Source organism: Triticum aestivum, chromosome 2A, assembly GCF_018294505.1.
Source record: "Triticum aestivum cultivar Chinese Spring chromosome 2A, IWGSC CS RefSeq v2.1, whole genome shotgun sequence".
NCBI classification, from domain to species: Eukaryota; Viridiplantae; Streptophyta; class Magnoliopsida; order Poales; family Poaceae; genus Triticum; species Triticum aestivum.
The window spans coordinates 664,399,778-664,411,675 of record NC_057797.1 but is presented as its reverse complement, the minus strand read 5'-3'; the positions used below and the strand labels follow the sequence as shown (position 1 = coordinate 664,411,675).

Below are 11,898 nucleotides of genomic sequence, written 5' to 3'. Positions count from 1 at the left end.
AGGAGTGGTGCTCTGGGGGCTGGGCTGGAGAGTCCCAAAGCCAGGCCCTCCCCCGTGCCGCACAGAGGTAGGCCCTCTGCCGGGGGAGGCGTCGGCGAGCCTCCCCCCCCCCCCCCCCGGCAGAGGACCCATGGTCGAGGGCGCCGCCAGCGTCCTATTTGCCCCTTGGTCTCGTCCTACTTTTCGAATGCCCCAATGGTGGTCGAGGGTGGCGCAGGGCGAGGCCCTCGCCTGACGATATGATGTAAGGCTCGCGCCTCTGAAGGTCTCCGCTCGTGACACTCTCACATAATAACGAGTGTGTATGTACATGCCCCGGAGTCTCCGGAGTGCCGCCCTCGGGCCTCATGGGCTCCCACCCACGTCCTAGTGGAAGCACCATGCTCCGCGGCTAGCCGTCGTCACTGTCCCCCAATGACTATGCTCACAGCCAATGAAAGCACTTAGCTCCACGCCGGTGGGAAGACAAGAAGACTACCTAGGTGCCGGATGCGGCCATTTACTTTCAACCCCTTTTTTGTAGCTTGATTTGCCGCCTTCCGGATTTGAACTTAAAATCGTATTTTCGTTGGCAAGCATGGGGGGCATTTTCTCTTGTTCGTGTTGAGTTTCTGAGTTTTCTGGTTCAATGCCTTATTTCAAGGCTCGCGCATGCTACTCCTTCCCTCGCGAGCACCTCGCGAGCTGAGGTTGGGCGTGGTATGCACGCACTACGCGCACACCCTGCCATGGTCTAGCACTCATTTCTAGCGAGGCCCTCTCGGACGGACTAGCAGGCTCCTCAGAAGCCCAAAACCTCGCGAACCCATGAAGGACTCCTCTCGGGAGCCCGCGAAGGACTCCCCGCGGGAGAAATGCACATCGGCAACTACAAGACCAGTTCGAGGCCTGCCTGGACTGAGGTAAGTTACAACAACAAGCCCGCGGAGGAGCTCATGGGCTTGCAAAAGCACGTTTTAAGTCTGGCTTAAGGAATAAAATAGTAGTCTAATTACATGAGGGGCTCCCCCTCCCCAAAATGCTTTTACACCTTGAGGGGCCGTGCCCAAGCTTTTGCGTGCAGGTTCAAGGCAAAGGAGCGCAGGCTCAATCGGACAGGTCACGCGCAGCATCTTCCGAATCGCCCCAGACACGCTGCTGGCGCTATCATTGGCATCGTCTTCACCATCATCAACCACGCCACCTTAGTCCACCACGACCACCACTGTGTCGTCCTCGGAAGTGAAAGCCCTAACCAGAGCATCCACATTATCGTCCACCCAGCGCGCCAGGTTGTCCTGGATGGCTCCGGGCACTTGAGCGATGGCCGCGTTGAAGTCGAAGTGGGGATCGATGCTCCGGAGATGACTGAAAACGCGGGAAAACGCGCGCCCGAGGAGGTATCGGCTCTTTTCTTCAACAAGCTCGCGAGCCCTGTCGTCCCGGTCCTCCAGGCGTGTCACGACGTTGGTAAAGAAGTGGAGATGGCTGGCCTAGTCTTCTGGGTGGGGATGAGGGGCGTGTTCATCACAGATGGCGCCCGACGCCTGGTTGGCCCTCACCCAAAAGGCCCGAAGCATGGGAGCGCGCTCACGCTGCAACGTATATTGGCGGAGCGCTTCCTCCCTCCTCTGTTGCGTGAGAGACTCATCATCAGTAACCCGCCGTTGAAGCAGGGCAGTTCGGCAAGGGAGGAGGCCAATTTGGCCTGGACAGAGATCAGGGCCGCCGCAGCGGCCTTCTCATGCTGCTCCGCTTCGTCCAGCCTTGACCTAAGGGCGGTGGTTCTGCCCTTAGCTTCGGCTTCCACGAGCTTCAGCTTCAGGTCGTGTCTGTTGGCAAGATCTGCACGAGCCTCCCCCACCTTGTGGTCGACTTCCTCCTGGATCCTAGCCTCGCGCGCGCTGGCGGCATCCTTTGGCTGGGCGACCTGGCGCTCCCTTGTCTCCAACCGTTCAAGCTCGAGGCTATGCTCCATGGCCTCCAGCATCAGCGCCTCCTCGCACCTCAAGATCTCTTCCTCTTTGGAAGGCGCCCCCTTCATCGACGCCAAGGCAGCCCTGTGTGCCTCAACCTGCTGCTCCACGGAGGCGTTCAGAGCCTGGAGCTCCCCTTCGCAATTCTCTGTGGCCTCGCAGCGGTGGTCAGCGTCCCTGGCCTCCTCCTAGGCTCGGGCGCTGTCCTCATGCGAGGTAGCAAGGGATGCCTCGGCCTTCGCGCTGGCTCATTCGCGCTGGAGACACATGAGGTCAATGGCCACCTTCAGCCGATCCCATCCATCCGCCATCCGAAGGCCTTCGGTTTCAAGATGGGCGTCAACATCCACGAGCTCTTCCCCAAGTCGGCTCAGCACGCCCACTGCCTCCCGGAACAGCTCATGACGGACGGCGCCGCGCTTGCGCGCAAGCTCAAACGCGCGGCCAGGTCCGTCCTCCGCACCAGGGGTCATTAGAGAAGTTCAAAGTGGCTCGCTTGCTCCCAGCAGGGGGCTAGGGGCCGGCGCCTTTCCGGCCGCCCTCCGGGCCTCGGCGGAGGCCCGGTGGGGCGGTACCTCGTTGCTCGAAGGTGAGGCCAGCACCGAGGTCGTCCAGCCGCGGGCAATGACCAGTTGAGGGGCCCTCGGCATAGTCTCCGCACCCCAGGAAGGATCACAAAGGAGGAACGACAAAAGCGTAGGGTCGAGACGCCATGCCGGCGCATCCACCTCCCTGGCAGGCCTCACGCCATGCGTGGCAGGCCGGCATGAGGCGCTCACGATCGGCGGAGGGCCCAAAGCGGGCGGAGGTCGCTTCTCGGGAGATTTTGTCGCCTTTGCATAAGGGACCCTAAGGAACCGCGGTTAGGAGGTGAAGCCACGCTCAAGAAATTACAAATATAAGGTACTCACTCATGTATGGCAATGTACTTCCTCTGCTTCAATGGCCGGAAGGCGTCGTCGCTGCAGCTTGGAGACCCCTTCCTCTTGCAGAGCGCTTCAAAGTTCGGTCGGAGCCGGCCAAAGCCCTGGGTGCGGTCACCAATGCCGGGCGCGGCTGGAGTGGCTCCTGAGGAGGCGACCTCAGGAATGCTGGGCCGCATGGAGTCCCCGGTCCCCGCCTCATGGCGACTCCCCAAGGCCTCAGGGGCTTCAGCCACAGGAGTATCGGACTGCGTCATCCCCCCGGCCGCTTCCTCAGGACGGCTCTCTCGAGCCCCAGGGGACGATGCTTCAGGAGCCCCGAGCGACGCCGGTTCCTCAGCAGTCGTGCCACCAGCGTTTAATGGCGACCGCCCCCCTGCGTCCACCTCTGGAGCGAGCACCGCACTAGCGGCGGGCAAGGGGGCCACGAAGACGTGGATTTCATGAGGCCCTTCAAGGCCAATCGGGCGTAGTCCCCATTCGTCGAAGAGGGGCATATGCCTCGTGAACTCAATCTTGTTCGAGCAGCAGTACACGAGGTAGCCCTCCTCCAGCATATTGGCTGGCGACAGGTCGCCCGTCAGGAGCTCGAGCACAGTTCGCTGCGCCTCAAGAGGAAGCCCAAGCTCGTGAAGCCTTATGCGGTCCTTGCTGCCGGAGAAGGTCCACATTGGACGAGAATGGCGCTGGAACGGAGCAATGCGGCACCGCATGAACTCCTTCACCACCATGGGCGCCGCCATGCCGAGATCCTTCGGCTTGGTCAATCGGCGCCAACATGGGCCAGGCGCTGGTCAGCGAGCTTCACGTGCCCCCAGGTGGAGCTGGGAGCAGCTGGTGCCGTCGGAAGCAAGAGCAGGGGGTTGAGCACGCCGGCTCCATGAACATCCACCATCTCCAGAACGCACTCACAGATGGTGAAAGCTCGAAGTCAATCCCCGTGCTGGCCGTCGTAGCCACGGCCTGGAAGCTCAAGCATCCAAAGCGCTACCGGGGATCAGTCAGATGCAACGAGAAGAAGTGGCGAAGTAAGACCACGGAAGGAGCAATGCCCACCATGGCCTCACGGACAAAGGCGGAGATGGCAAGAAGGACGATGGACTGAGGATCCAGGTGCAGCATATAGTGAGAAAGCACGATGTTGAAGAAGGCGGGGAAAGGGGGAATCAGGCCATCCTAGAGGGCATGAAGATGAATGGGGATCTTGATGGCTGTCTTCTCGACCGCAGCACGGGATGTGGGCCAAGCCACCGTCTTCCCCCACTCATTGGAGTCGGCAGCGATTGTTGGGTGAACCTTGTCCATCGCTTCCTCGTTGAGCACCACTGACCGCTCAACGGCGGTCTCAAAGGCCGGTGGTGCTTCGAATGAAGCTTGGGGCTTCTTCTTTCCTTTCTTCTTCCAGCTCGGCACCATGGCGGTGGAAAGGATTGGACCCTGGTCGGGTTGGAGGAGGAGGCCGTTTCTTTCGGGAAGATGGAGGAGTTGAGTGTGCTGCCAGCAATGAAGGTGGGGCTGTGTAGGCAATGGTGGCCACCTAGCCAGGCGGATATCAAGGCAGCGTAGGGAAGCGGAGACTCCCATGTCTTATCAATCGCTACGCGTCAATCAAGGACGCAGGCGGTTGGGGCCCGCAGCGCTCCGCACTTGCCCTTTGGCTTCGCCTCGAAACCAAGTCCGACCATGCCTTGGGCCCGGGGGCTACTGTCGGCGTCCTAGGAACGGGGGTACTCAGACTTGCCTGCCTGCGGCCCGTGGTATGGCTCTATTGGCAACCCAGTACGGCCCATCTTCATGAGAAACCATCAAGACCCTCGTGAGGGGCCAAGCCTCGTGAGGCGGATGACATAGGACCTCCTCAGAGACAGCCTCGCTAGGCTGGCTCCCGAGGAGCGGAGATATCAAGGCAGGGGGCACCTCGCGAGGTTCGTGTGACGTGAGTCATGACGATCGAAGCCAAGCGGGCACCAGCGGGTGTAGAGTGCCAGTTTCCTCTTTGGTGCCAAAGAAGCAGACGCAGGTGAGGAGTCCCGAGGCATTAGGCGAAAGTTTCCATATCGGTGCAACAATACTAAGACCAGCAGGACGGCAGGACGGAGGTCACCATGGAGCCCATAGCTGCATCACCACCAGAGCCTTTGGCAGGCGAAGACCACCTTTTGTCAGGATAACTTGTACTAGTTTTCTCCCTTCAAAATTTGCTGTTGTGGGATCCCTTCCTGCCTAACATTTGGGAAGAGGACCAGGGCCTCTATAAAAAGGGCTAGCCACCACCATAGCAAAGGACGGATCATTCAGACCATCCTCAGACACACTAGCTTATCGAGCTCAAGAACACCTCTCCTCGGGGGGCTGTTCATCCACTATACTAATTCATCCTCAGCCCATGAGGCAATCCACCACACCACACTGGAGTAGGGTATTACACCACAACGGTGGCCCGAACCAGTATAAAACCTCGTGTCTCCTGTTCCTTGGGTTTGGCGAGCTAGGCATTGAGATCGTTGGGAGAGCAGGCTAGGAAGAGAGATATCTTCGTGCGCACCCCAGAGTTCGAACCTCAAGGGTTTGCCGGAACCCCGAATCCGACAAGTCTGGGTACCCCCGTTCCAGAACACCGACACAGTAGGAACAATTGGATCAACATTATACATAATAGTTTCATCTTCAGTTTTAATAGGTTCTACAATTTTTTACTTCAATGGGGGGATGATATTTAAACAACTTCTCCTTAGGGAGATCAACATAAGTATCAAATGATTCACAGAAATAAGCTACTATCTCAGAGTCAACTCCATATTTAGTGCTAAATTCATGAAAAGCATCGGCATCCATAAAATATTTATCACAATCAAACTTGAGGTTTATACCTGACTCCTTACCTTCGTTGAGTTCTCAATCTTCAGACTTGCATTTAATTCTTTCGAATAAATCCCATTTCAATTCTATAGTCTTCTTCATAAAAGAACCAGTACAAGAAGTATGAAGGAAATATGCCCTAGACGCAATAATAAAGTTGGTATTTACATTTCCTTATATCATGATAAATGTTTATTATTCATGCTAGAATTGTATTAACCGGAAACTTGATACATGTGTGGATACATAGACAAAACACAGTGTCCCTAGTAAGGCTCTACTATACTAGCTCATTAATCAAAGTTGGTTAAGTTTGCTAACCATAGACATGTGTTGTCATTTGATGAACGGGGTCACATCATTAGGAGAATGATGTGATGGAAAAGACCCATCCGTTAGCTTAGCATAACGATTGTTAAGTTTTATTGCTATTGCTTTCTTCATGACTTATGCAAATTCCTTTGACTATGAGATTATGCAACTCCCAAATACCGGAGGAATACCTTGTGTGCTATCAAACGTCACAACGTAACTGGGTGATTATAAAGATGCACTACAGGTATCTCTGAAAGGTGTTTGTTGGTTTGGTATAGATCGAGATTAGGATTTGTCACTCCGAGCATGCACATCAGATAAACCTTGCAAGTAATATGACTAATGATTTAGTTACGTGATGATGCATTATGGAATGAGTAAACAGACTTGCTGGTAACGAGATTGAACTAGGTATGAAGATACCGACGATCGAATCTCAGGCAAGTAACATGTCGATGACAAAGGGAATGACATATGTTGTCATTGTGGTTTGACAGATAAAGATCTTCGTAGAATATGTATGAGCCAATATGAGCATCCAGTTTCCAATGTTGGTTATTGACCAGAGATGTGTCTCGGCCATGTCAACATAGTCCTCGAACCCGTAGGGTCCGCACGCTTAACATTCGATGATGATTTGTATTATGAGTTATGTGTTTTGGTGACCGAAGATTGTTTGGAGTCCAAGATGAGATCACGGACATGATGAGGAGTCTCTAAATGGTCGAGAGCTAAATATTGATATATTGGACGATAGTATTCGTACACCGGGAGTGTTTCGGAAAGTATCGGGTACGTATCGGAGAACTGGGGGTGTTACCAGAACCCCCGGGGGGAGATATGGGCCACATGGGCCATAGGAGGGAGGCAAGGCATCCCATAAGGGGTGGCACCCCCCTAGGGATGGAGTACGAATTGGACTAGGGGATGGGGCGCGGCCCCCCTTTCCTTCTCCTCCTCCCTCTCCCTCCCCCCTTCCCCTTCCGGTAAAAGGAAAGGGGGGTCCGAACTGTACTAGGGGTCCAAGTGGGACTCCTCCCACTTGGCGTGCCCTAGGCCGGCCTCCTCCCCTCTCCCTCCTTTATATATGGGGGTGGGGCACCTCTAAGACACATCAATTGTTCTTAGCCATGTGCGGTGCCCCCCTCCATCGTTTACTCCTCCGGTCATATTGTCGTAGTGCTTAGGTGAAGCCCTGCACGGATCACTTCACCATCACTGTCACCACGCCATCATGATAACAAAACTGTCCCTCGAAACTTTGCTGGATCAAGAGTCCTAGGGACGTCATCGAGTTGAACGTGTCCAGAACTCAGAGGTACCGTACATTCGGTGCTTGATCGGTTGAATCGATAAGACGTTCGACTACATCAACCGCGTTAAGCTAACACTTCCGCTTTCGGTCTACGAGGGTACATGGACACACACTGCCCCTTTCATTGCTATGCATCTCCTAGATAGATCTTGCGTGACAATAGGAATTCTTTTGAAATTGCATGCTACGTTCCCCAACAGTGGCATCTGAGCCAGGTCTATGCGTAGATGATATGCTGAGTAGAACACAAAGAGTTGTGGGCGATGATAGTCATACTGCTTACCACCAACGTCTTATTTTGATTCGGCGGTATTGTTAGATGAAGCGGTCCAGACCAACCTTACATGACCACGTTCATGAGACCGGTTCCACCGACAGACATGCAACTGATTTTGCATAAAGGTGGCTGGCGGGTGTCTGTTTCTCCAACTTTAGTTGAATCGAATTTGACTATGGTCGGTCCTTGTTGAAGCTTATAACAACAAAGTTGACGAAACATCATTGTGGTTTTGATGCGTAGGTAAGAATGGTTCTTAATAGAAGCCCGTAGCATCCACGTAAAACTTGCAACAACAAAGTAGAGGACGTCTAACTTGTTTTTGCAGGGCATGTTGTGTTGTGATATGGTCAAGACATGATGTGATATATGTTTTTGTATGAGATGATCATGTTTTGTAAAATTTCTCGGCAACTAGCAGGAGCCTTATGGTTGTTGCTTTATTCTATGAAATGCAATCGCCATGTAATTGCTTTACTTTATCACTATGTGTTAGCGATAGTTGTAGAAGCAATAGTTTGTGAGATGACAATGACGCTACAATGGAGATCAAGGTGTCAAGCTAGTGACGATGGAGATCACGACGGTGCTTTGGAGATGGAGATCAAAGGCACAAGATGATGATGGCCATATCATGTCACATATTTTGATTACATGTGATGTTTATCTTTTATGCATCTTATTTTGCTCAGTATGATAGCATTATAAGATGATCCCTCCCTAAAATTTCAAGGTATAAGTGTTCTCCCTGAGTATGCACCATTCTGATAGTTCGTCGTGCCGAGACACCACGTGATGGTCGGGTGTGATAAGCTCTACGTTCACATACAACGGGTGCAAGACAGTTTTGCATGTGTGGAATACTCGGGTTAAACTTGACGAGCCTAGCATGTACAGACAAGGCCTCGGAACAATTGAGACCAAAAGGTCGAACGTGAATCATATAGTAGATATGATCAACATAGAGATGTTCACCAGTGAAGACTACTCCATCTCACATGATGATCGGACATGGTTCAGTTGATTTGGTCACGTGATCATTTAGATGACTCGAGGGATGTCTATCTAAGTGGGAGTTCTCAAGCAATATGATTAATTGAATTTAATTTATCATGAACTTAGTCCTGATAGTATTTGCATATCTATGTTGTAGATCATTAGCTCGCGTATAGCTCCCCTGTTTTATTTTTGATATGTTCCTACAGAAAACTAAGTTGAAAGATGATAGTAGCAATGGTACAGACTAGGTCCGTGCTCTGAGGATTATCCTCATTGCTGCATAGAATAATTATGTCCTTGATGCACCGCTAGGTGACAGACCTGTTGCAGGAGCAGATGCAGACGTTATGAACGTTTGACAAAGCTCGGTATATGATGACTACTTGATAGTTTAGTGCACCATGATTTATGGCTTAGAATCGGGACTTATAAAATGTTTTGAATGCCATGGAGCATATGAGATGTTCCAAGAGCTGAAAATGATATTTCAGACTCATGCAGTGTTAAGAGGTATGGGACCTCTAACAAGTATGTTGCCTACAAGATGGAGGAGAATAGCTCAGCTAGTGAGCATGTGCTCAGAATGTCTGGGTACTACAATCGCTTGAATCAAGTGGGAGTTAGTCTTCCAGATAACATAGTGATTGATAAAGTTCTCTAGTCACTATCACCAAGCTACTAGAACTTCGTGATGAACTATAATATGCAAGGAATAACAAAAATGATTCTCGAGCTCTTCGCGATGCTGAAATCGGTGAAGGTAGAAATCAAGAAACATCATCAAGTGTTGATGGTTAACAAGACCACTAGTTTCAAGAAAAAGTGCAAAGGGAAAGAAAGGGAACTTCAAGAAGAATGGCAAGCAAGTTGTCACTCCCATGAAGAAGCCCAAAGCTAGACCTAAGCCTGAAACTGAGTGCTTCTACTGCAAAAGGGAATGGTCACTTGAAATGGAACTACCCCAAATACTTGGCGGGTAAGAATGATGGAAAAGTGAACAAAGGTATATTTGATATACATGTTATTGATGTGTACTTTACTAGTGTTCATAGTAGCCCCTGGGTATTTGATATCGGTTCAGTTGCTAATATTTGTAACTCGAAACATGGGTTGCAAAATGAACAGATACTAGTTAAGGGCAAGGTGACGATGTATGTTGGAAGTGATTCCAAGGTTGATAAGATCACCATCGCACACTCCCTTTACCTTCGGGGTTAGTGTTAAACCTAAAACAAATGTTATTTGGTGTTTGCATTGAGCATGAATATGATTGGATCATGTTTATTGCAATACGGTTATTCATTAAGTCAAAGAATAATTGTTATTCTGTTTACATGAATAAAACCTTCTATGGTCATAAACTCAATATAAATGGTTTATTGAATCTCGATCGTAGTGATATAGATATTCATAATATTTATGCCAAAAGATGCAAAGTTGATAATAATAGGGCAACATATTTGTGGCACTTCCGTTTAGGTCATATTGGTGTAAAGCGCATGAAGAATCTCCATGCAGATGGACTTTTGGAATCACTTAATTATGAATCATTTGGTGCTTGCAAAACATGCCTCATGCGCAAGATGACTAAGACTTCGTTCTCTGGAACAATGGAGTGAGCCGCTAACTTATTGGAAGTAATACATACCGAAGTATGCAGTCCAATGAGTGTTGAGGCTCGCGGCGGGTATCGTTATTTTCTGACCTTCACAGATGATTTGAGCATATATGGGTATATCTACTTGATGAAACACAAGTCTGAAACATTTGAAAACTTCAAAGAATTTCAGAGTGAAGTGGAGAATCATCGTAACAAGAAAATAAAGTTTCTACGATATGATCGCGGAGGCGAATATTTGAGTTATGAGTTTGGCCTTCATTTAAAACAATGTGGAATAGTTTCACAACTCATGCCACCTAGAACACCACAGTGTAATGGTGTGTCCGAACATTGTAGCCGTACTTTATTAGATATGGTGCGATCTACGATGTCTCCTACTGATTTTCCACTATTGTTTTGAGGTTATGCATTAGAGAAAGCTGCATTCATGATAAATAGGGCACCGTCTAAATCCGTTGAGATGACACCGTATGAACTATGGTTTGGCAAGAAACCTAAGTTGTCATTTCTTAAAGTTTGGGGTTGCGATGCTTATGTAAAAAAGTTTCAGCCTAATAAGCTCGAACCCAAATCGGAGAAGTGTGTCTTCATAGGATACCCAAAAGAAACTGTTGTGTACACCTTCTATCACAGATCCAAAGGCAAGATTTTTGTTGCTAAGAATGGATCCTTTCTAGAGAAGGAGTTTCTCTCGAAAGAAGTGAGTGGGAGGAGAGTATAACTTGATGAGGTAATTGTACCTTCTCTCAATATGGAAAGTAGCACATCAGAGAAATCTGTTCCCGTGATGCCTACACCAAATAGAGAGGAAGCTAATGATGATGATCATGAAAATTCAGATCAAATTACTACCAAACCTTGTACGTCAATCAGAGCACGTTCCGCACCAGAGTGGTACAGTAACCCTGTTCTGGAAGTCATGTTACTAGACCATGACGAACCTACAAACTATGAAGAAGCTATGATGAGCCTAGATTCCGACATATGGCTTAAAGCCATGAAATCTGAGATAGGATCCATGTATGAGAACAAAGTGTGGACTTTGGTGGACTTGCCCGATGATCGGCAAGCCATTGAGAATAAATGGATCTTCAAGAGGAAGACGGACACTGATGGTAGTGTTAATATCTACAAAGCTTGACTTGTAGCAAAAGGTTTTTCGACAAGTTCAAGGTGTTGACTACGATGAGATTTTCTCACTCCTAGCGGTGCTTAAGTCTGTCCGAATCATATTAGCAATTACCAAATTTTATGAAATCAGGCAAATAGATGTCAAAACTGCATTCCTTAATGGATTTCTTAAAGAAGAGTTGTATATGATGCAACTAGAAGGTTTTTTGTCAATCCTAAAGGTGCTGACAAAGTGTGCAAGCTCCAGCGATCCATCTATGGACTGGTGCAAACATCTCGGAGTTGGAATATACGCTTTGATGAGGTGATCAAGGCATATGGTTTTATACAGACTTACGGTGCAACCTGTATTTACAAGAAAGTGAGTGGGAGCTCTATAGCGTTTCTGGTATTATATGTGGATGACATATTATTTATTGGAAATGATATAGAATTTCTGCATAGCATAAAAGGATATTTGAATAAGAATTTTTAAATGAAAGACCTCGGTGAAGCTACTTATA

General features: G+C 49.5%; 1 pseudogene; it reads left to right on the top strand.

Moving 5' to 3' along the window:
* The first annotated feature begins 3,656 nt into the window (after positions 1-3,656).
* LOC123191816 (putative uncharacterized protein DDB_G0271606) overlaps positions 3,657-11,898 on the top strand; it is a 76,163-nt pseudogene continuing 67,921 nt past the window's right edge.